Source organism: Orycteropus afer, unplaced genomic scaffold (assembly GCF_000298275.1).
Source record: "Orycteropus afer afer isolate SDZICR_OR568_19922 unplaced genomic scaffold, OryAfe1.0 scaffold00002, whole genome shotgun sequence".
In the NCBI taxonomy this organism is placed as follows: Eukaryota; Metazoa; Chordata; class Mammalia; order Tubulidentata; family Orycteropodidae; genus Orycteropus; species Orycteropus afer.
In genome coordinates, this window is record NW_006921589.1 from 18,623,920 (window position 1) to 18,650,790 (window position 26,871).

The 26,871-nt window shown below is 37.7% G+C and overlaps 1 pseudogene; it reads right to left on the minus strand.

The window, feature by feature from the left end:
• LOC103192828 overlaps positions 1 to 26,871 on the minus strand; it is a 155,116-nt pseudogene that overhangs the window by 65,519 nt on the left and 62,726 nt on the right.

Sequence of the window (26,871 nt, forward strand, 5' to 3'; positions counted from 1 at the left end):
TGACACATACAGTAAAACCTGTGAGAGACAGAACTCAGTGGGACTGCTTTGATTTTTCAAGTCTCACAAGTTTTCCACCTTGGACAGGGTGCAGTCCTACTGGTTTTCTAACACTCTATTAATGGAAAATATTTGAGTTTTCCTTCTCTGTCATGTTTCTACCTTACACAAGTTTTGACTTTTTCAGAATTTACTGTCCCCTTATAATTAGAAGTTAAAAAAAATTTTTGCAATAATGAGACCAGGAATAGAGATATTACAGAAGACAGTCAACTTTGATGGATATTCAGATACACAAACACACTATACCCTGTGCCCAGGTGTCATTTTCCTTGGTGCAGGTGTGGCTGAAGTGGTATGCCACCAGCACTGACTTCCCTACTCTTATCTAAATGGGAGATCTGTGCAGGTCTCTATCTCTTATTGGCAGGGCCTTTCTTACACAGAAGAAAACATTGGCTTGAAATGATTGCCCCCATGGTAGAATTCTGTTTGCCATTGTGATTTAAGTGTCACTGTAATTTCCCAACAGTCACCATTCTGTCGTTGTACACCTGGGCTCCTACTTAGTTCCATTTCTCTGGTACTTGACCTATGAAACTATAAATTTTAGTTCTTCATATTTATCCTTTTTATTAGACTATAAAATATTTAAGTGCAGTTACCATGTTAGTCATATCCTTGCATCTTCCACAAAGCTTAACATGTCTTATATATAGTACCAGCCCAATAACAATTTCATTTGGATTTTTATATATGTGTCTTATCTCTGAAACTAGTTTCACAAGGGCAAGAGCAGTGGCTTATGTCCATTAGAACTTTATCTAAAGGCCTCATTCAGTTTTATGAAGAGGATCCTTGGAGTGTGTTGGGAGGGCTCCACTTTGTATGCTCCCCTCTGCCATCCAGTGGATTCCAACTCACAGCAACCCTATAGGACAGAGTAGAACTGCCCCACAGTGTTTCCAAGGCTGTACATCTTTGTGGAAGCAAACTGCCTCGTCTTTCTCCTACAGAGTGGCTGGTGGTTTCAAACTACCATCCTTTTGGTTAGAAGCCCCATGCTTTAACCGCAGCACCATCCGAGCTCCTTTCTTACACGGTTATTTCCCATTAAAAATACTGTACTGAATATTAATTAACCAACCTCAACCCTTGCTGCAGAAATGTGTCTCCTCTGTTAACTCCTTCTCTGGCTCCTGGCCCACTGCCTTCAGTTCTTATCACACCGCCCTATTTTTCTCTGATTTTTCTCACCTTCCAACTGTGATCCACTTTATTCAGCATTTATCCTTCTCAATCCAGGCTAGCTTGAATTGTCATGCCTGAGTCAGAACAATCTTGTGCCATCACTGTAGTTTTCCCAGTTTTTACTCTTATTCAGGGCTTTCCAGGCTGTGCACTAATGTAGTCTGACTCAGCCCCTGAATGTGTTCTGCTATTACAAGGTCAGTATCCTCACCAAACCCTACTTAGTAAATAATGTTCTCAGCTCTCTATCTGTAACCCTACCTCAAGGTGGTTTTTGGGACATGTTCTGACAATTGTTTATATCCTTAGCACCTAACATAATATTACACAATATTATCTACTTATGTAGAACACATCTGATACATTTTAGAGACAGAGAAAGTGCTCATATTGACGGTGTGAAGGGTATTTGGAAAGTCACAATAACTACCCCCTCCAAGCTCCAAACACTTTTTAGTAATTCACCTCTTTCAGTGCTTGAAACCCCTACATATTTCTGTGATAGTTAACTGTGAGCCCTGGTGGTGAAGTGGTTAAGCACTTGGCTGCTAACCTAAAGATTAGTGGTTTGAACCCACAAGTTGCTCTACAAGAAAAATATGTGGCAGACTGCTTTCCAGATGTTACAGCCTTGGACACTCTACAGGGCAGTTCTACTCTTTCCTATAGCGTTGCTATGAGCGCAGTCAACTGGACGGCAACAGGTTTGACTTGCTTGTTTCATTGATTGATTGAACAATGATTTCTGCTCAAGTCATGGGACTAGAGACAAAAGTTTTCTCCTTCCAAACTAATTCATTTGAGTGGAGCTCTAAATTTAATGCTAATTTAAGTATATTAAACATTAGCTTAATCCTCTAGTAAATAAAATTTTCAAGTGTCTATTTTATGTAAGTAATATAATATTTCTTCTTGATATCATGTTTCCTTGAGCATATTTTTTTTTTCTTTTAGCTTATCCATTCCTTATTTTATGTCCAAGGTATCCACTGAGATCCCACTAAACTATAAGTATGTTATTTCCTTTGGTGTGGTGTCTGTTTATGATAGTATTGTAGGGATTTGTTACAAAATTTTCATTTACTTTAGTTTTCTCATCCTAAAACTCAATTTCTATCCTCACCAAAAGGAAAATTATTCTTTATATGTAGGAAAGGAGTTATTCATGTGTAGGGGAACAACATCAAATTTGATTTTAACAATTCCTTGGGAAATATGTCAATCACACATTGAGTTATAAGGAAGTTTGTTAAAGCTTTCTTCTTCAAGGATTTTTTAACCTAGGAGAAATGATTTACCCAAATATCTATAGTACAAACTATGCTAAACACTTTTTTTCCCTTATAAATTTTTTGATTTTTTTTTCTGTTCCTCTCTCTTGCTGGTAATGCTTCCCTTAATAAAAATATCTTTCTTGTCAGTTCCTAGAGAAACAGTATGTAATGGTTAATTTACATGAATGATTGACTCTAAGTTGAATTACCGTTAATCATTTTGCCTGCATTTAATTTTTAATTTCCTGTAATAAACCAAACCAAAACCAAACTCACTGCTGTCAAGTCAGATCTGACTTATAGTGACTCCTCCTTTGGTTTCTGAGACAGTATCACTATGGAAGTAGATTGCCCAATCTTCCTTCCAAGGAGTGGCTGGTGGGCTTGAACCACCAGCCTTCTGATTAGCAGTCAAATGCCACAGGCACTATTATCCTGTCATAAACTATACTGTTTTCCAGAAATATCCAATCAATAGTATATTCCACATTTTTCAGTGAGATACATAATTTTCTCTTTTGTGTTTCTCCAATAGTGAAAGCTTGGGATTTAAACCCAGATCTTCTGACTCAAAATCATCTTTTTCCATTTCATCCTGAATGCTTAGGAATGTCATTTTATGGCTAAAATAGTGATCTTTGACTATTTAGCCCCTTTGCTAATGTGATGTCAGTAATGAACTCTTTCTTCAGTAAAAATGAACATATGAACAATTAAAATTTTGTCTACAATTTCAGAGGTGTTTCGGGATGTTCTGAAACTCATCCATGAACTCTCCAGAAGCCCTGCTCTGAATTCATGTAATTGGGATCTTGAGAACACAAGGTTAATCTGATATTAGAGAATCCATTGAATACTATTTGAATCACAGTTTTTCCATGTCAGTAGTAAAACGCAACAACAAAATGATGCCAAGGGATCAGAAATGGGATCCATTTGAGATTTGTAAAACAGGAGAAAAAGAAGAGAATAGCCAAAAGACACATTAGAATTGCTTGTAAAGAGTTGTTACATAAAATACATTCTACACATGATAAAGAACAGAAAAAAGTAGATTGTTTTAAAAAAGAAAGAATAAAAATTCAGTCTTCAGCAATTCTGCATACAATGTAGATATTAACAACAGAGGAGTGAACACAATGAGAAGAGCTTTGTAGTGACAAAAGAAGCATGTGAAACCTTCTGAATCAATGAGGCCATCTACTGAAACTTCCAGAGACAGATGATTGGCAGGGCAGTAATAAAATTTCATCCATACCAAAGCCTCCTTTCATATTCATCATGTGTTACACTTTGAAGACTCATGAATTAAACTGCTGACCTCTCAGCAGACAAGAACTTTAATAACTATGCCAACAGAAAAACAAACTCACTGCCATAGAGTTGATTCTGACTCACAGAGACCCCATTGAGTTCCCAAGGCTGTAAATCTTTACGGAAGTAGATTGTCCCATCTTCCTTCCATGGAGCAGCTGGGGGTTTAACCATCGATTTTTTGGTTAGTGGTCAAATGCTTTATCCACTACGCCACCAAAGCTCCTTAATGTGCCACCAGGGCTGCTGAAATAGTACTAATTCAAAATGTATTCCAATACTATCTCCATACTAAGGATCCACAAACATTATCATTGCTCTTCCAAATTTCAAATATTGGTTGTTGCTGTTGTTGTTGTTATGTGCCAACAAAAATAATTCACAAGTTACCAGGTAGCTTTTTAACTGTCACTAAAAATGGGAGCTCTGGTAGCATAGTGGCTAAGATACTTGCCTGCTAACCAGACGGCTGGTGGTTCAAACCCACCAGCCACTCCTCGGAAGGAAGGTTGGGCAATCCTACTTCCGTAGTGATACTGCCTCGGAAACCCAAGGAGGGGTCGCTATGAGTCAGGGCTGACTCGACGGCACATAACAACAACAACAACAATACATTATATTGTGGCTAAGGCACTTGACTGCTAACCAGAAGGCTGGCAGTTCAAACCCACCAGCCACTCCTCGGAAGGAAGGTTGGGCAATCCTACTTCCGTAGTGATACTGCCTCGGAAACCCAAGGAGGGGTCGCTATGAGTCAGGGCTGACTCGACGGCACATAACAACAACAACAATACATTATAACTTCCAATGCCATATATATATTCCATATGAACTATATATAATTTTTTCTTCACTAGGGTAGTAGAGTGAGCTCTGATGGAATAGTGCCTAAGGTATTTGACTGGTAACCAGAAGGCTGGAGGTTCAAATTCACCAGCCACTCCTCAGATGGAAGACTGGGCAATCTACTTCCATAGAGATACCATCTTGGAAACCGAAGGATGGGTCACTATGAATCGAATCGACTTGACGGCAGTGAAGTTGGGTAGCAGAAGTCTCAAGTTTTTAATTGCCTTCAAATTTAATTACTTTTAATGTGGAAGACTGAAGTGAATTTCAAGTATGAATATTAAATAAATTTATCAAATGTTCCTAATTTTAAGCAAAGAACGTATAGATCTTCCATATAGAAATGACATTCAAACCATGTCTTACAAGTTGTCATGGCAACATGAGTAGTACTCCACAGCAAAGGATTTGAGCTTGATTATATTTGAAGTTTTCCTGGCAACATAACAATCTGCCTTCATGGATCAGGTGTCACTTTGCCAGTTAAACTGGTTTTAAGATGGTTGAATTCCTATTGTATATGTGTGTGTGTGTGTATTCATATTTATATAGAAATCAGAAAATTTCTTATTTTTAAAATAGAAACAAAAGAAAAATAATATTCAAAGTTGAAAAGTGAGACAAATATACATCAAAGTAAGCAAAGAGTGATATGAGATAGGTAATGGGACATGGAAGTCAATGATGGACAGAAAGGAAAAAGGAATGAAGCTAGTAAAATAAATAAGGAAAAGGAACAAGGAGTTAACAAGTCAAATAATTGCACTCTCCCCTTACTGAGTGGAGAAGAGTGAACATGGGAACAGGGGACAGAGTTATTATACAAACATTAAGGCACCTTAACTGAACAAACAAGAATGCCCTATTGTGTTGTAACTACATTGTTGTTATTGTTATTATCAGGAGTACCAGATTGGATATCAATCTACAGTAATAGCAGAAGTATTTACAGATATCTGACAAAGGAGTTTTGAAGGAAACAGCTTCAGGCTAAACAGGTTAGGTAAAATAGAAAGCAGCTCTTTATTCAGTATCACTTTGGTACTTGGACAAGTACAAATACATTTCACGTTGACCAGAGCACCTATGAATATAATTTTTTAAAATCTTTTCTGTATTTTAATGAATTATAAATGTTGTTTTACATGCATTTCACAAGGTATAAATTTCATCTCTATTTGTGAATATAAATTTTAACAGTAAATGTTAACAGTTATTGCTTCCAACCTATTTTGATATGCAAGTTGAAATATGAGTTGAGTGATTTTTCTTTCTTCAATGACTAATTTTCATTATATTACTCAAAAATTAGTAGAAGTTTGATAAAATGAAATGAAAATGAATAATATAGCAAAGGCTTCTGGGTTTGTATATGTGTTTATGTATACCGTAACGTACTGTTCCATCAGGACGTCTTAACTTTGGTCTCATGGTGCAGTGGTTTCTGAGTTTACTGAAAATTCTGAACTCAAATGCCCAATATGTGTGTGTATATGTGTAAGAGTATGTGAATTGTCTGGGGGAGATGATCCAAAATATTAAGATACTTAAAGGGATTTTATTATTCTCAAAACATTAAGAATCATCTGCTAATGAAAACTGGTGACTTGGTAAATAAAAGTATGAAAACAGGAAAAAAGATAAATAGCCATCCATTTTCACTATGAAAGGCAGCCTGGGGAAAGGTCCCTTGGGTTTAGATAATGCCAAGTACCTTGAAGCTCTTGGTGTAATCCTCAGAGTTTCCTGAAACAAAGAGACTAATGGGGAAGATGGTCAATAGCACTTACAGAGATAAGTCACTAAATCAAAATATAAAGGCATTACCCATAATCAACAATGAACAGAACAGATTCCTGCCCTCTTGGGGTTTATATTCCAGCAGGAAAGAAGCAAAGTACAATTAAAACAACATGCTTTAATGAGATTTAACGATCTCAGATTTTTCGGTTTTCTCAGTGCTCTTCAAAGAAGTGGTACTTGATTACTACTGAATGAATGAATAAAGGGACATGGAACTTAGTCAACCAGATAAACCCACCCATTGCCCTTGAGTTGGATCTGACTCATAGTGACCCCTCCTTGGGTTTCCGAGGCGGTATCACTACGGGAGTAGATTGACCAATCTTCCTTCCAAGGAGAGGCTGGTGGGTTTGAACCACCAGCCTTCTGGTTAGCAGTCAAGTGCCTTAGGCACTATGCCACCAGAGCTCCTATGTTGTAAGAAATACTTTTTCAATAGGAATTTGAGAATGATGATACTTCTAGAAAATTAAAACGAAAGTCAACTCACGGGAGCATAGAATGTTAAAACTGGAAGAAACTCCCAAATCAGCTATTTAACGTTCTCATTATATAAAGGAGAAAATTGAGTCCCAAAAAATGGAAATATTTCATTAAAGTCATAGAACCTGCTAGGAGCAGAACTGAAACGAGAAACCATTTCTTCTAATTCCCAACATTATTTTGTTTATGCCAGAATATTCAGGAATTAGGAGATTCCAGTTTTATTGACTTCAAAAAAGAAAAGGCTTTGTCATTTCATTAATTTTTCAACATTTAGTGCAATATAAAGGTTTGCATTTAAGTGTTTGAATTATGATCATGATAGTTTCCCCAAAATTTGTAGCAAATAATTCCCATGATGGCTGGAAACATGTTAGGAGGTTAGAACACTTTTAGTATTTTCTGTAACAATTTTCTTTTCTAAAAAATTGGTTAATCAAACAACACTGAGAGAGCCCCGAATTGCACAATGTAATTGGGAAGCTCTGATCTTTGTGTGTTTTCAGAGATTTAAATGACCAGTGTAATTCAAATGTATGAATGCAGATTTATTTTCTTATCTAAGATTATAATGCCTTTAGATTGAGTAACTGTGTATTAGTTAAAAGTCACTGTGATAGTTTAGTTATAATACAGTACATTTAATGATGTAATGAAAAATATCCTTTTTTGTTGTTGTTTTAAAGTTTGATTCACAAAGCTCAGACAAAACATAATAGGCTGTGAAATCAGACAGCTTATGTTTGGTTCCCAGATCTAGCTAATAGTTGTGTGGTCCTGAGCAAGTTACATGATATCCCTGTGTTTCAATGTCCTCTTCTATGAAATACAGGAACAGTGCCTACTTTTCAATACTGCCTTGAGGATTAATTGAGACAAGTTAAATTAGAGTACACATATGTTATTGTTATGTGCTGTCAAGTCGGACCTGACTCATAGTGACCCCTCCTTGGGTTTCCAAGGCAGGAGCTTTGGTAGCATAGTGGCTAAAAGCACTTGACTGCTAACCAGAAGGCTGGCGGTTCAAACCCACCAGCCACTCCTCGGAAGGAAGGTTGGGCAATCCTACTTCCGTAGTGATACTGCCTCGGAAACCCAAGGAGGGGTTGCTATGAGTTGGGGCCGACTCGACGGCACATAACAACAAAAACAACAACATCACTACAGAAGTAGATTGTCCAACCTTCCTTCCAAGGAGTGGCTGGTGGGTTTGAACCGCCAGCCTTCTGGTTAGCAGTCAAGTGCCTTAGCCACTATGCTACCAGAGCTCCTCACATATGGTATATACTAAATAAAATTTAGGCACTCTGGTGGTGTAGGGCCTAAGGCATTTGACTGCTAACCAGAAGGCTGGTAGTTCAAACCCACTAGCTACTCCTCAGAAGGAAGATTGAGCAATCTACTTCCATAGTGATACCACCTCAGAAACCCAAGGAGGAGTCGCTATGAGTCAGATCCAACTCAACAACAGTGAGTTTTAAATAAAATTTATTCTCTTTTCCAAAGAAGAAAAATATTTCTTTAGATTAAATTGTATTACCAACTTTCAAAATAAACTTTTATTATTCATTGAAACCCAACAAAATCCAACAAGAAACAAACCAACTGCCATCAATTCAGACTCATAGTGAGCCCCATTGGGTTTCCAGGTGGTAGATCTTTACAGTAGATTGTCCCGTCTTCCTTCTGTGGAGTGGCTGGTGGGTTTGAACTGCCAACCTTCTGGTTAGCAGTCAAATGTCATAGGCACTGTGCCCCCAGATAACTGAAATAAATTTTAAATCTGAAGTAGTTTACTAAAGCCATTGAAATAAGTATTCTAGAATCTATGTAAAACAATCTCTAACAAACAACCAGTCAGAGAAGGCAATATAAATAATTTCTTTTGTTACATTAGATAATAAAATGTAGGTCCTTACAGTTAAAATGCATGTACTTTCTTGTGATCTATGGATTTACCAGTTGAAATCTATTGCTCATTGTCTCAGAGGACACATAATATAGTGAATATAGGCATAGACTCTAGTGGCAGCCTGCCAGAGTTCAAACTCCAGTTCCTCTATTTGCATAGCTTGAACATGTAGTATAACCCCATGCACACCTCATTTTCTTCATCTGTAAAATGGCAATTTAGTACTATTTACTTCATAAGGCTTTTGGGGAGATAACAGAGTAATATATGTTGAGCTTAAAACAGTGTCTGGCACTTGATAATGAAACAATGCATGAATTAACAATTAATATAATTTTTATTTATGAGTGACAATGTAAATTTTGTTTTCAAATAGTAATTACCTTCAAATTAAATGTTATTGTTATGTGCTGTCAAGTTGGACCCAAATCATAATGACCCCTTCTTGGGTTTCTGAGGCAATATCACTATGGAAGTAGATTGCCCAACTTTCCTTCTGAGGAGTGGCTGGTGGGTTTGAACCACCAACCTTTTGGTTAGTAGTCAAGTGCCTTAGAAGGTATATTTTAACCTTTTCACATTTAACCAATTGCATGTATTTTATTTAGTGACACACTTAAATTGCTGTTTTAGCAGACATTTTTGTCACCTAGATGAATTATACTAAAGAAGAGCATAGTAAATGGGTTTATTTATTTATTTAAGTTCCTCAGGATAAATCATCTGGGCTCTCAAAACAAGGGAGAATTCTGCTCAAAATTAAATGATGGTTAGGATTTTGGGGATTCTACTGGGACAAAATTGTCAAGGGGAAGATTATTTCTTTCATGACTAATAATTCAGAAATCTAGGTCTGAAATTGATCTCAATCTACTTTGTGGGAAAAGATTTTGGGGGATTCTTGAGGTACCCTTTAATTTGAAAATATTATGGTTTGTCTTTGCCTCCTAGTATATGAAATCTATGAGGCAAATTGTATGTATTTTATTTAGTATTGTATCCCCAACACCTAAGTAAAACAAAAAAACAAATTCAAAAAAAAGAAAAAACTCACTGCTGTCAGAGTGGATTCTGACTCATATCGACGCCCTATGGTTTTCTGAGGTGGTAATCTTTATAGAAGTAGATTGCCCCATCTTCCTTCTGCAGAGTGGCTGGTGGGTTTGAACTGCCAATGTTCTGGTTAGCAGTCAAATGCCTTAGGTACTAAGCCACCAGAACTCCTTATAACACCTAAATAAGACCCTAGAATTTGGGAGCTCTGTCGAAACCGACTCGATGGCAGTGAGTTTGGTAGTACGCACTAAGTAATTATTTGTTCCATGAAAGAATGAATAAATTCTAAAGGTCAGATCTAGGAGTTGGGGATATAATAATTGGTTAAATGCTCACAGAGGATAAGCAAAAATGGTTCACACCAACTTTTCCATCTCTATATCTATTATCAAAAGCAAATAGATCTTTCATTAAAACAAAAGAAGAAGAAAAGAAAACAAAATACTTGTCTTTCTGTACCATGGACATTCAAGATAGGTATTGTCTGCTGCATAGCTCTTGCTTTATCTGTCTAAAGATGTTAACATTAGACTGTTAGATCAAGAGAGATGTCCCTTAGTGATACTAGGATTTCCCACTTTCTACTTACCTCAATTGTTCAAAAGCTGCATACCCAGATGATATTACCATGAACATCTCTGAATATGCCATGTTATACCTCAAGTTAAAGTAGTGCCCTCAGATATCACTGAGGGGATGGTTGGGCTTCAGACACATTCATAGGTAAATAAAATTTGTCCTTTTTCTAATCTCTTGCATCCTGATTCTATCTTAGAATCAGAAGTGAACTCTTAGGAACAGTACATAGTTCATTTGAAGTACAGTGGCATATAGTTCATTTTAGAACAATCAGTACTATCGACTCAACTATCTAATATGTTCCAGGAATGTTACATCCTTAAATCTTATTTAATCGTTAAGACAACTCTTTGAGATATATGTTATCATTCCAATTTACAAAGGAAAAAAAAAAAAATCTGTAAGCTTGGGAAGGAAAAGTGCGTCATCCCCAGGAACACAGCAAGTGAGCGGCAGAAGGGATTCAAACAAGACCTACTGACTCTAAAACTTGTGTGCACTGTACTTTGATAGGACACTTATGAAAGCCCTGTGATTTTGTCCAATTGTTGAGCTCATCGGTGGATTTCTCTCTCAAATTCTTAACCCTCACCTCATCCCAAACTTCTTAATTCACATACACCCTTTCTCTGAAGCAGTGGCTTTGTAGCCAGTAAAAATACAGGCCATATCTGAGCTGTGCCTTGGCAGCTAAATCTGCCTTGTGTTGCCCATAGTAACTAACTGTATCTGGGGCTGGATTGAGTTCAGATGTCAAACCTCCCCAGAAAAACCTAGAGAGACTTTGGAATTATTCATAATTACCCTAAATTTAAAGTGATGAGAAAATTGGTGTTATTTCCATATCAATCTTTAGAAAGATTATTATACTGTCTACTCACTACCAGATTTTTAAAAAATTCTTACTGTGAAAATTTCTTCCACAAGCTTTAATATTGATTCTCAGTCTTTGTTTTGCAACACTCCAGTATGCCTCCAATTATTTCAAGGACTGCAATAAAATTCTTAATTTCCAAACAAAATTAAAGGTGACAAAACATGGCTTTAACTTTTTGTTGTGGAAATTTTCAGGCATATTCAATAGCAATGGAAAAGTAACCAACCCCCAGGTATCCATTGACCTAGGTTCAACTGTTATCAATTAATGTCAAATTTTATTTCAACTATATTTTCATACTCAATTCCCATGCCTACCACAGAAATATTTTATAGCAAATTCTAGCTATCATATCATGTTGTTTTGATTAAAATTAATTTTAAATTAAAATGTTATAGAAATAACTGGACAACGAAAAAAGAAGAAAGGAATATAGAAAAAATACAAAACAAAATCCTACAAAGCCATATGAATGGTATTATAAAAGCATTTGTAAAATGATTATGAAAAATGAAATAATAGGAGACAAATTATTTAATAGCATAATTAATGTTTTTTATAAACTCATTTAAATCCTAATCTAAATATCAGTGCTAAGTGTGGAAAAATGTATACCACATTTAAATCCAAAAATTAATTTTAATGTAATCTAATGTGCACCAACAGCTGTCAGCCCTTAGAAATGCAGTAAGAAAATGAGACATCATGTCACTTAACACATATAGCACTTTTTTTCCTCACATTTTACAGGGATTTTTGTAACCCCTCAAAATAAAATCATTGTAATTATAATAGCTTTGGGTGAAAAGTTTTGTAATTAGTATTTTACTAAATCTTTTGACTTTATAATTTAAAGAAAATGGCTGGTTCTAGATTTAATGCATTCTAAAATGAACATTTGTGTTGATCTTACAGAATTTGTATTTTAAAAGAATACTTCTGTAAGTCAAATATGCTCAGACAATTCATGTAAAGGGGAAATAAGTAAGGCCATAGAGTAGATCACTAAACTCACTGCTGTCAAGTCAGATTCAACTCACAGCAACCCCTCCTTGGATTTCCAAGGTGGTAGCTCTATGGAAGTAGATTGTCCAGCCTTCCTTCCCAGGAGTGGCTGGTGGGTTTGAACTCCCAGCCTTCTGGTTAGTAGTCAAATGCTTAGGCACTATGCCACCTGAGCTCCCATAGAGTGTATCAGTGGATTTCAAACTTTAGAACTTTAGAAACATCAGAACCACTTGAGGGGCCCCATTATAACATAGTTTGGTGGGTACCACACCCAGAGTTTCTGATTCAAATTTCTATGGAGGGCTCAAAGGGGCCCTGGTGATTCAGTGGTTAAGCTCTAACCTACTAACTAGAACACTGGCCATTTGAACCCACTAGCTATTCTGTGTGAGAAAGACTTGGTGATCTGCTTCCATAAGGATTACAGCCTAGAACTACCAATGCCAACTACTCAAAAAAGGATCAAGACTGGAGATCCTGGATAGAGTGGGAGGAAAAACATGGGACAAAACACAAAAATGACCAGACTTATTGGTCAAATAGATACTGGTAGAACCCCAGAGATTATGATCCTGAATTATCATTTAGACCTGGAAATGGACTATCTCGTGATTGCGTCTCAGCCTAACAGTAGAAAGACCTACAAGCAGAACACCTACTCCAGAGGATATACCCACCTACCCTAGGGAGATGCTCCCCTTAGAACAATCACCTGTGAGACATCAGAGGGGCAAATTCACATAGAGCAAAAGCTGGACAGACAGGAATGCATAGATAGGAAAGGCACAGGGAAGGGGTAGTCACAGGGATAAGAGGGAAGGAGAGTTTTTTTTTTATGGTTGGAGATTGTAATGGGGCTATGAAATCAAATGTGCATGAACTGTTGAGAGTAAAATGAATCTGCTTTATAACTTTGAACCCAAATCACAATAAAAATTTTAAAAAAAGAAAGAAAAAAAGAAAAAGATTGCAGCCTGGGAAACCCTATAGGACAGTTCTACTCTGTCTTATAGGGTCACTATGAATCAGAATTGACTTAGAAGCAGCAGATTTAGGGAGCTCTTGATTAATTTGCACCTCTAATACATTTCCAGTGAGACGATGCTGGTGCAGGGACCACACTTTGAGAACCACCACAGTAAACTAATATGTTCCAAAAATACTGACTTCAGAATTGTAATAAGTATGGAAACATCTGTTTATAATTGGGCAGTATATGGGAAGAGATATGAAGAAGGAAACGGGTTGCTACTAATTGTAAACATTCCCTAATCACCTCAACCCAACAGTCTCTCAAACTCAAATACCCACTGCCATCAAGTTGATTCCAATTCATAGCGACCCCCATTGGGTTTCCAAGGCTGTAAATCTTTACAGAAGCAGACTGCCTCATCTTTCATCCGCAAAGTGGCTATGGGTTTGAACCACAGACCCTCTGGTTACTAGCTAAATGCCTTAATCACTATACCACCAAAGCTCCTTAATGTCTATATCTCATCAAAGATTATGCATCTTCTCTTAATGTCTAAACCCCCCTCACCTTTTCTCACTCAAGCTTAGCTGATGCCATTCTTTTAAATTTATCTGAATAAATAATGAAATTGGAAGAGAGCTTTGTTCTCCCATCATGCTATTTGCCAGCTGGCTCTTTCTTTCTTTTTTTTTTTTTGGTAATCTTTGTCCTGATACAATGGTTGCATTCTCCCTGTTTTATGCTATAACCATCTCTCCCAATTCTGTAGTGTGTCTCACTCCCACTATCTTAAGAATTTGCTTCCATAATTATTCCCTTCCTTGTGGTTTTCTTCTTATCTCACTTGTGTTATTTTTAAATTGTGTTTATGTTCTATTCTGTCAAATGTGGTCACTATGAATTGAAAATCGTCTCATCAGCACCTAACAACCACATCAAAGATCAAACAGGTATCTAGATCTTCATGAAGTTTGTTTCAGGAAAGTTCACAGGGGAAAGAAAGGAAGAAATGTTTATGCATTAGATACCATCCCCACAGTGGTTGCCCTGGGAGTCATTAACTGCTCTGTACCCTGAGATGCAATTGCATAAGTGAGAGGTGAGTTGTCTTGGATGTCCTACAGCATAATGCTAGGGGACATCCTGGCTGGACAGAAAGCTAAAAGTCCCCCATCCAGGTCTGATGTAGGGTATGGTCTGGTTGTACCTTTGTTGCATAGAACTGGTCTCTGCAGTAGTTGCTGGAATAAGAGGTAAAGCTAGGAGGATTTGAAGTGGTGTACAAGAGGAGTCCATTCCATGCCCCTTACACACAGACATATTTACTGGTGTTTTAAGGGAATTCTTCAGATCTGACCTGGAGGCTGAGACAGGAGCATTGGCCATATCTGATGTAAACATCCTAATTTGTGCCAAGCATTAGAAATCTGCAAAAACTTAGTGTTCTCTTTAGGAATCTCTAGGTATTATAACATATGTTGTCACCACATACCAGTTATGAGTTAATTATTAGTCGTTTTTTGTTTTGTTTTGTTTTTCCTGTAAGTCAATCTAAGACAGCTCGAATAGTTCACCTCTGGACACCCTGGAAATCAAATGTATTAAGGATCATTTCACATTGTCAACAAGGCTCTTGAGGCTGTTAGGGGAAATGAAGGTTTCTTCACTACTATATTTTCATTTCTTTCTTTAGGTGCTCATGTAGTCAAAGTTGCCTAAGGTTCACCATTCCTGCTGGAGGGTCAGAGACTATGACCTTCTTTCTCCTCCACCTAGAATCATTGCTCACATACTGAACCAGCATGGGAAGTATAATACACTGATATACTAGCCCATGTCATTTATATGCAGAACTGCTTAATATACTGATCAGATAAAAGGTAATGTTGGATTTCACTAACAGCTGACAAGAATACAAAACAAAGCAATCATGAGATACTCATTCATACCAAGAGAAAGGCAAATTTAATAATTATAATATTACCAATGTGTGTTAGGATGTGGGGAAAACAGGAACCTTTACCTATTGCTGCTAAAGTATAAATTATAAATATTTTGGAGAGCAGTTTTATGATAACCTAGTATAGAAGATACCCACACTTAAATACATAAATTATATGATACCCAGGATTGGTGAAAGTTCATGTACTTAAACTCAACAATTTTGCAATACCTAGTGTGGTACCCATCACTCATCTCTCAGTTTGTTGTGATATGGTGGCTTACACGTTGCTGTGATGCTGGAACTATGCCACCAGTATTTCAAATACCAGCAGGGTCACCCATGGTGGACAAGTTACAATTGGAGTTTCCAGAATAAGATAGAGTAGGAAGAATGAGGTGGCAGTCTACTTCTGAAAAAATTGGCCACTGAAAACCTTATGAATAGCAGAAGAACTGTGTCTGATACAGTGCCAGAAGATGAACCACTCAGGTTGGAAGGCACTCAAAATACAACTGGGGAAGAGCTGCTCTCAAACTAGAGTTCACTTTAAAGACATGGGTGGAATAAACCTTTCTGGACCTTCATTTGCTGCTGTGGTATGACTCAAAGTGGGACAAACAGCTGAAAATATCCATTAGTAATCAGAAAATGGAATATATGAAATATGAATATAGGAAAATTGGAAGTAGTGAAAAAGGAAATGCAATGCAGAATGATTAGCATCCTAGGCATTAGAGAGCTGAAGTGGACTGGAACTGGCTATTTTTGATCAATCATATGGCCATATGGTCTATTATAGCAGGAATAACAAATTGAAGAGGAATGGTGTGTCACTCATCATCAAAAAGAAAACTTTAAGATCGATCCTGAAGTACAATGCTGACAGTAATAGGATAATACCCATATGACTACAAGAAAGACTAGTTAATGTTATTATTGAAATTCAAACAGCAACCACTAATGCTGAACATGACCAAATTGAAGATTTTTGCCAATCACTGCAATCTGAAATTAATCAAACATGCAATGAAGATGCACTGAAAGTCACTGGTAGCTGAGTTATGGGCAAAATATTTAACAATACAGGAAACATCAAAAGAAGATGGAAAAAATACAAAGAGTCACTGTACCAAAATGAATTGGTCAACATTCAGCCATTTCAAGAAGTAGCATAGGATCAAGAACCAATTTTATTGAAGGAAGAAGTCCAAGCTATACTCAAAGTATTGGGGGAAAACAAGACTCCAGGAACTGATTGAATACCAATTGAGATGTTTCAACACAAAGATGTAACATTGGAAACACTCACTCATCTATGCCACAGAATTTGGAAATCTGTCTTGGAAGAAGTGGAGCCAGAATGCTCCTTGAAAACAAAAATGGCCAGACTCCATCTCACCTACTTTGATCATGTTGTCAGAAGGCACCATTCCCTGGAGAAGGATATCATGCTTGGTAAAGTGGAGGGTCAGCAAAAAAAGAGAGGGCCCTCAGTGAGATCGATTGACAGAGTGGCTACAACAATGGGCTCACATGTATCAGGGACTGTGAAACTGGTGCAGGGCCAGGGGGTGTTTGTTCTGCTGTACATAGGGTTGCTATGACTCGGCACCAACTCCATGGTACCTAACAACATCATTAACATGGTATGCTAGTAAAATTTTTCTGAAGATAATTCAAAAAATGGTTGCAGCAGTACATAGAGAGGTAACTGCCAGAAATTTAACCTGGATTTAGAAAGTATGTGGAACAAGGAATATCATTGCTGATGTCAGATGGATCTTGGCTCAAAGCAAAGAATACCAGAAAGATTTTTACCTGTGTTTTATTGAGTATGCAAAGACATTCAACTGTGTGGATCATAATAAATTATGGATAGGATTGCAAAGAATGGGAATTCCATAACATTTAGGTGTTCTCATAAGGAACCTGTACATAGACCAAGAGGCAGTTATTTCAGCAGAACAAGAGGATACTGCATAGTTTAAAGTCAGTAACAGTGTGTGTCAGGTTTGTATATTTTTACCATATATATTCAATCTCTACTGAGCAAATAATCAAAAACACTGAGAAATATTAAGAAAAACATGGAATCAGGTTTGAAGGAAGCCTCTTTAACAACCTGCGACATGCAGATGACACAACATTGCTTGCTGGAAGTGAAGAGGACATGAAGCATTTATTGACGATCAAATACTACAGTCTTCAGTACAGATTATACTACAACATAAAACAAAAATCTTCACAAATGGACAAACAACATCATGATAAAAGGAGAAAAAGTTGAAGTTGTTAAGGATTTAATTTTACTTGTATCCACAATCATGGACTACCATGGAAGAGGTAGTCAAGAAATCAAATGACACATTGCATTGGCAAATCTGCTGCAGAAGACCTTTTTAAAGTGTTAAAGAGCAAAGATGTCACTTTGAAGACTAAGGTGGGCCTGACCGAAGCCATAGTATTTTCAGTTGCCTCATACACATGCAAAAACTGAACAATTAATAAGGAAGATCAAAGAATTGATGCCTTTAAATTATGGCATTGGTGAAAAATATTGAATATACCATGGACTGCCATGAGAACAAATAAATCCATCTTGAGAGATGTACTGACAGAATACTCCTCAGAAGCCAGGAGGTGAGACTTCACCTTTTGTACTTTGGTCATGTTGGCAGGAGGGACCAGTCCTTGGAGAAGGATATAATGCTTGCTAAAGTAGAGGGTCAGTGAAAAAGACAAAGACCATCAATGAGATGGATTGACACAGTGGTGCCAACAATGGGCTCAAGAATAGCAAGGATTGTGAGGATTGAGCAGGACTGGGCAGTGTTTCGTTTTGTTGTACATAAGATTTCTATGAGTCGGAATTGACTCAATGGCACCTAACAACAAAAACAATAGTGCAATGCAGTGAATTCCTTGGTGTGGCCCTTCTGGCCTTAGTTTTAGTAACACCTGCCAGATGACTGCATGGGATTATGTAAATGGGAGGTGCTTATAACTCATCAAGGGGACTGGATAGCTTGTTAATGTGCAGAAGGTGCATAGTACACTTGTGGAGGTGGGGTCATACAAATAAGGTTTATGGAATACTAACACAGGGACTGGTCAGTTTTGACATCTCCCTAGACTTAAAATGAGCTATCTCAGTGGGGATCTCACTACCATCAAGAAAGAAGAGCCAGGATTGGAGTGTGTCCTCGGACCTGATATCCCTGTGTTGACTCTCCTCAACCCAGGATACAAAAAAACAGCTATAACCTTTAATGAGATGCTGAGAAAATGTGATAAGCAGTGGCAGAGGAATAGCAGCAGCAGAGGCAGCAGAACCAGGAGACTGGCATGAGACACAGCAGTGGGATTCCTGGCCTATGGAGCAAGAAAGCAGAGTGTGTTGGGGCAGAAGGCTTGGTGGCAGAGGGAGGTGCCTCTCTGGAACCCTACTGGCAGAACTGAAAGAGCTTTGCAACACTTGCCTGAGCAGGGCAGAGGCTAAGACAAACAACTGAAGGGCAGAGAGAAACCTGCAGTTGGGCACAGCTGACAGGAGTCTCTACCTATTGAAGAACTATCCTGAGACTTCCCTAGTAATGACTATTGTCTGTGAGGTCTGAGTGGACATTGCAATGAATTATTGAACCCGGCAGAGAAGTAGCAAGTGCTGTGAGAGGGACAATTGGTGTCAGAATTGGTAAAAAGGTTAAAGGATGGCAGTATGTCTGTCCTTGGCCTCATATGAATCAGCCTTGGGCTGGTGATGTTCTGGATCCTCCTCCCCCCTAGTGATGTTACAGAAGGTCAGATACTGCACCACATCATTTTTACACCAAGTATAGGAGGGTGTTCATATACTTAAATCCAGTAATTTCCCTTCTCGGTTTGTACCTAAATTAATTCATTCATGTTGAACAAGGATGTTCAAGATAGCACTATTTATAAGAGTGAGACTATGGAAATAGCTTAACTATCCCTCAGAAGTAAGGTTGACGAATCAAGCTATCCTACTCAGAAAAGAATTTAAAAATATAGGGCAATTTATTCATATGGTAGAATATTATACAATGTTGTTGTTGCTGCTGTTGTTGTTGTTAGGTGCCGCCAAGTCATTTCTGATTCATAGCGACCCAATGCACAGCAGAACAAAACACCATCCAGTCCTGAGCCAGCTCCATGATTCTTGCTAAACTTGAGCCCATCGCCATTGCCACTGTGTCAATCCATCTTGTTGAGGGCCTTCCCCTCTTTCATCGACCCTCAACCTTACCAAGCATGACATCCTTCTCCAGGGAATTTTCCCTTCTTACAACAAGACCAAAGTAGGTGAGATGAAGTCTGGCCATTCTTGCCTCCAAGGAGCATTCTGGCTGCACTTCCTCCAGGTGAGACCTGTTAGTACTTTTAGCAGTCCACGTTACTTTCAGCATTCTTCACCTATATCACAGTTCAAGAGCATCAATTTTTCTTCGGTCTTCCTTATTCATTGTCCAGCTCTCACATGCACACTAGGCAATTGAAAATATCATGGCTTGTGTCAGGCGCACCTTAGTCTCAAGAAGACATCTTTGCTCTTCAGCACTTGAAAGAGGTCCTTTGCAGGCAATTTGCCCAATGCTATATGTCATCTGATGTCTTGACTGCTACTTCCATGGCGTCAATTGTAGAACCAAGTAATGTGAAGTCTTTGACAATTTCAATCTTTTCTCCATTTATCATAATGTTGCTTATAGGACCAGTTGTGAGGATTTTTGTTTTCTTTATATGGAGATGTAATCCATACTGCAGGCTGTATTCTTCAATCTTCATCAGTAAGTACTTCAAGTCATCCTCACTTTCAGCAAGCAAAGTTGTGTCATCAGCATATCGCAGGTTGTTAATGATTCTTCCTCCAATCCTAATGCCATGCTCTTCTTCATATAGCTTCTCATATTATTTGTTCAGCATACAGAATGAATAAGTATGGGGAAAGGATACAACACTGACACACTCCGTTCTTGATTTTAAACCATGTAGTGTGCCCTTTTTCTGCTCGATTGACAGCCTCCTGGTCTATGTACAGGTTCCTTATGAGTATAATTAAGTGTTCTGGAATTCCCATTCTTCTCAATGTTATCCACAATTTGTTATGATCCACACAATGGAATGCTTTTGCATAGTCAATGAAACAGAAGTAAACATGTTTCTGGTATTCTTTGCTTTGATCCAAGATCCATCTGACATCAGCAATGATATCCCTTGTTCCACACCCTCTTCTGAATCCACCTTGCATTTCTGGAAGTTCTCTGTCAATATACAGCTGCAACCACTTTTTAATTATCTTCAGTAAGATTTTCCTTGCATGTGATATTAATGATATTGCTTAATAATTTCCACATTCTGTGGTATCACTTTTCTTTGGAATGGGTACAAATATCGATCTCTTCCAGTCAGTTGACCAGGTAGCTGTCTTCCAAATTTCTTGGCATAACTGAGTGAGTGCCTGCAGTGGGGCATCCATTTGTTGAAACATCTCAATGGGTATTCCATCAGTTCCTGGAGCCTTGTTCTTCACCAATTCTTTCAGTGCAGTTTTGACTTCTTCCTTCAATACCATTGGTTCTTGATCATGTGCCACCTCCTGAAATAGATGAAGATCGACCAGTTCTTTTTGGTACAGTTACTCTGTGTATTCCTCCCATCTTCTTTTGACACTTTCTGCATCATTCAGTATTTTGCCCATAGAATCTTTCAATACTGCAACTCGAGGCTTAAATATTTTCCTTGGTTCTTTCAGCTTGAGAAGTACTGAGCATGTTCTTCCCTTCCGGTTTTCTAACTCCAGGTCTTTGCACATTTCATTATAGTAATTGACTTTGTCTACTTGAGCTGCTTTTTGAAATCTTCTGTTCAGCTCTTTTATCTTGTCATTTCTTGTATTTGTTTTAGCTACTCTTTGCTCAAGGTCAACTTTCAGAGTCTCTTTGGACATCCATTTTGGTCTTTTCTTTCTTTCTTGTCAAGAGGTCATTAAAAAGACCTCTTGCTTTCTTCATGGATGATGCTCTTGATATCATCCCACAATTCTTCTGGTTTTTGGTCACTGGTGTTCAAATCTATTCTTTAGATGGTCTAAAAATACAGTAGGAATATATTCAAGGTCATATTTTGGCTCTTGTGGACTTGTTTTAATTGTCTTCAAGTTGAACTTGCATATGAGCAGTTGATAGTCTGCTCCACAGCCTTGTTTTGGCTGAGGATGTTGAGCTTTTCCATCTCCTCTTGCCACAGATGTAGTCAATCTGATTCCTGTGTGCTCCATCTGGTGAGGTCCACATGTATAGCATCTGTTTGTGTTGTTGAAAAAAGGTATTTGCAATGAATAAGTCATTGGTCTTACAAAATTCTGTCCTGCAATCTTCAGCATTATTTCTGTCACCAAGACCAAATTTTCCAACTACCAGTGATTCTTCTTGTTTCCACCTTTTTCATTCCAATCACCAGTGATAAGCAACACATCTTGATTGCATGTTTGGTCAATTTCAGACTGCAGAAGTTGATAAAAAATCTTCAATTTCTTCATCTTTGGCTTTGGTGGTTGGTGCATAAATTTGAATAATAGTAGTATTAATGGGTCTTCCTTGTAGGCATATGGCTATTATCCTATCACTGACAGCATTGTACTTCAGGACAGATCTTGAAACATCCATTGTGATGATGAATGCCCCACCATTCCTCTTCAATTTGTCATTCCCAGCATAGTGGGTCATATGGTTGTCTGATTCAAAATGCCCAAAACCCATCCATTTCAGCTCATTAACACCTAGGATATCAATCTTTATGTGTTCCATTTAATTTTTGACAACTTCGAATTTCCTACATTCATACTTCATAGATTCCATGTTCTGATTATTAAACAATTATTAAATGATTATTATACAATAGCAGTAGTTAAAATGAATGAATTAGAAATATCTCTTTGTGTGTGTGTGTGTGTGCATTTATATTTTTTTTCCAAAAATAATATGTTGAACTGCAAAATGATATGTATTTAATATGACATTTATATACATTTGAAAATTACATTAAAATAATAGGGTAGATTTTTTACGAAGGTATCCATCCATGTATAATAAATTAACAGGAAATATATGGGAATAATAAATAGCAGCTTTTGGATATAGGAGACTATTTCTCAGTTTGGAACCAGAAGGAAAGGGAAAAGATCACGATGGGATTTCAGCCATATTTGCAATAGTTCAGAACTAGAGACAGAAAGAGAAAGAAGAGAGAGATGGAGAGAGAAGGGGATGAAGAAATGGTAGGGAGAGGAGAAGCACAAAATATAAAATAACATGTGTTAATTTTTTACAGTGGTACCCTTCTGACTATCGTATGATTTTTTTGTTCTGACTATCAGTTGATTTTTTTTAATAATACCAAATATTTTATAAAAATATAATGCTGGATTTACTTTTATAAAATGAAAAGTGCTTTATTAATACTAGTTACATATGTCATTACTGTAAAGGTAGAGACACCTTTCACAAAAGGTAAAAAGAATCACCTTACCACTATGTACACAAAGTATTTGGAGCATCCATTCTTTTCTCCTAGATATGTGTTTGTTTTCAATGTTTTCTTTCAAAGCTCAGCATAAGCTTCTACTCTTTTGCTCTCAGATATTGCAATAGTGGGTAAGAGTCACATAAGGAGATGTACTGCCTTTTTTCTAGTTGCTGTAAGCAGTACTTTGAACCATTTCCTTCTCTTTCAGTCATGGCCAAAAAAACAAAACTGAAATGGGCTTGAATTTATAAAATATGGGTGTACTGGATGATAATTTTAAAGGGAAAATTTACAAGTGTATGCCCTGCTAGAAACTTAATCTGCCTTTCAGAAAACAAAGGTGCATAGTTTCATAGCAACTGAATCTCTTGATTTGCAGATTTGAAAACAGTGGTTCCTGACTCAAAGGTGGCAGCCAATAGTCCTGGCAATAATCCAGTCTCCCGCATCAGGCTCCTGAAAGGGCTCACTATGCTTCTTCCAAGTCTCCCATTCCAGGGCTTCAAGCCATAAATTTTCTTATTCCAGGTATCATTCCAGTCCATACACATTTTATAAATTTGGATCTGTTCTGATATCACAGCATTGGCCATGACTGAATTGGTTCAAACTGGCTTGAAGCCATGACTATAATGCACTACCTTGCTACATAGATTTTTGTTAAGCCTGAAACAATATTAGATCTCATCTTTCTTGGTTATATCATACTTTGTGATGAAACATAAGTCACTGTGATTTGGGTTCCTAGAATACTTGTTGTTGTTGTTATGTGCCGTCGAGTCAGCCCTGACTCATAGCGACCCCTCCTTGGGTTTCCGAGGCAGTATCACTACGGAAGTAGGATTGCCCAACCTTCCTTCCGAGGAGTGGCTGGTGGGTTTGAACCGCCAGCCTTCTGGTTAGCAGTCAAGTGCCTTAGCCACTATGCTACCAGAGCTCCCCCTAGAATACTACACTCATATATTAAGTTAGTCTGAGCTAATATGTGCAGAAGAACATTGTATTTCAACATTACTTTATGGAGAATGTTCTGCGTTGCCTCCCTTTCTCTCTGATATACTTAATACATTCATCACCTAACTTGAGTAATGAGAATCTTTACACAACTCTTTACAGTCATTTGTTGTTGTTTTGTGCCATTGAGTTGGCTCTGACTCATAGCAACCCTATGTACAACAGAACAAAACATTACTTGGTCCATTATATCCATGTTTCACTATTATTCACAAGATTTTCACTGACCAATTCTTTGAGAAGTGGATGGCCTCTTCCTTCTTCTGAATCTGTCTTAGTCTGGAAGCTCCACTGAAACCTGTCCACCATGGCTGACCCAGGGGCATAGCCTCTAGCCTCACAGCAACACACAAGCCACCACAGTACGACAAAGTGACAGATGAGTGGTGGACTGACAGACTTAATTAAAGGTAGAAAAAGCATATTTATTGATTAAATCATATGTAGTTACAAATAATAGTTTTTAATTATACTTAATGATCATTTAATGCATTTGTTTCAGAGTTTCTTCCTCACTAAGAAAACTTGTCAAGATTATCTTTTTAAACATGAAATTTCAGAAAAGGACTTCAAAATTAACAAGGAAGAAAACAATGGACTCAAAGAAAAAGCAAACTGCCATTCTGAGGGTCCAATGTCATAGAAAAAAAAATTTTTTTCTTTTTGCTAGGCAATACCAAAACAAGCAGTGATCTTTAGACTTCCTAAGAAACGCAGACCATCAGAGTTAAGGGGAAAAACAATTAATTCACCAGACACTTGAAGCACCTGAATAAGAAAATTTTACCATCTTGTTCAGTGTTGAAAAGTTGTTTTTCCAGAAAATCAAAGTGTAAAAATTTATTTAAATCTCTAGCAGCAAGAAGCCTTTATACATATTTTTAAACTCACCAACTACAACTAAGGAAACAAAAAGCCATAATCACGATTATATTTATTTGGGAGAAAGCAGTCATTTTGTTTTATTTGCTTTGTTTCATTTCTTTTGTTTTCTTTCTTCCAAGTGCTTCATAAGGCATTCAGGGGAAAGACCTTGTCACCACTTTTACTCATCATTTAAACTGAATTTCCAGCCCTCTCAAGGCCTGTTCTTAACTATCTGGCACAATATTCAAGTTGTCTTTCAGTTCTCCAGGCAATGCTCCAAGTTCATTTCAACTACACCAGGATTTCCAATCCATTGCCCAATCTCCTTCTCACCATCCATCCCACCATCTTATCCTCACTCCACTGCCTTACATTCTAAGATCAGTTGTAGTAATCATTTTTAGCTTCTTTACTCCCCTCTCCTGATGTTATTGCTCCAAACTCCAAATTTAAATGAACGCAATCTACCTATTCGCCGCATGCACCTTAGGAGCTCTATGTGGCTGGGAAACAACTCCCAGCTACCCTGACTGAGCACATATTAAGATGATAATCACAAATCAGGGATGGTTCCTCAGTGTTGTCCAGCAGCCCTCTTACATCCTCCAGGTCGATTCAATCTCCCAGATATTTATTACATGTCTTCTCCTTGATCTGATCCTCAAACTTCCCTTTCAACATTCCCCTCCCCTCCTCACTCTCAGCTGATCACATTGCTTTTATTTGTCTGAGAAAATAGAGCAGTGAAAAGCAAGGGCCTCATTTTTCCACCTTTGTGTCCACCTTTCTACCTGCACTGTTTCTCTTATACATCACCTTCCTCTTGTGACGGTGGATTCACTGTCCCCACCCCTTATTAAGACCACCCCTCTCCTTGTACATTGGATCCCATTCTTTAGACATTGCTGTTCAAATTCCCCACCCCCACCCCTCACTCAGTCATTTTTATTCATTAGATCATTCCTATCAACAAGCGGACATATTTTAATATCTGTCATTCAAAAATCAAACTCTTTGCATGTCACATCTTACTCCACTTACTACTCTATCTCCACTCTTCTCATCCAATGAAATTCTTTTAAATACATGTGTTTTTTTAACATAAAGCAGATCATTTTACTGCCCTGCTCATAGTCCTCCAATACTTATTATGACACTTAGAAAATAATCCACTGTCTTAACCATGTGTTTCCCAGTGGTACCCCATAAGGACTCCCTGCTCCCCATTCCATTGTGTCCCCATCCCCATTTCTTACCACTCACCATACTTCACTCACATTGGCCTGCTCCATGTTCCTAGAACAAGCCAGCACTTTCTAATCTCAAGTCCTCAGCATTTGTTCCCTCTGCCTGGATCTCTGTTTTCCCTAGAGTTGCACGGGTGCCTTCCTCACTTCATTTGGGACCCTGTCCATATATCACCTGCTTGGAGAGCTCTTCCTTGGCCACCTTACCCAGAAGATCACCTTGATCCCACCATTCTATTCCCTTATCTTCTTGTATTTGTCTTCATAGTACTCACTATCAACTGGCATGTTTAGAATGTAAGCTCCATGAAGAAAGAGAATTTATTTCTTAAGTAGTTTCCACAAGACATAGTAGTTGGTTGATAACATTCATTGAATAAAGAAAGGAAATGCTCTATTAATTCCTTGGAATACCTACCGTGATCTGATTATTAATGACAGAGGGACAAGGGTGTAGTGTGGGAATTAGGAAGTTTTCTTTTGCAGCATGAGTCAGAACTTTGCTGATCCAAGATGTTCCACTGGTTCCTTAATAATGAGTTTATTTTCCTCCTCACAGGGCAGCTCATCTTCATTTTATTCTTACCCTTGCCACAATATTCTGATGTTATAGTTGATAGATTATCTCCTGTTATGTCAGTGCATGTATACTTTTACTGAGCAAGCTTGACAGCATTACAGGTGTTGATTTTGTCTTTGATGATAATATTAAGGAAGTACGTTATTTAAATGTTAACACAATAAAGGCAACACCCTTATGTTAAAAGTCATTTTAGGGAGTTAATGACTTATGCCTTGTCCATCAATGGAGTTGGGTGAATGTTAGCCAAGAGGGCTTATTCATTTTGCTGACAAATTGGTATCCCTGATAAGT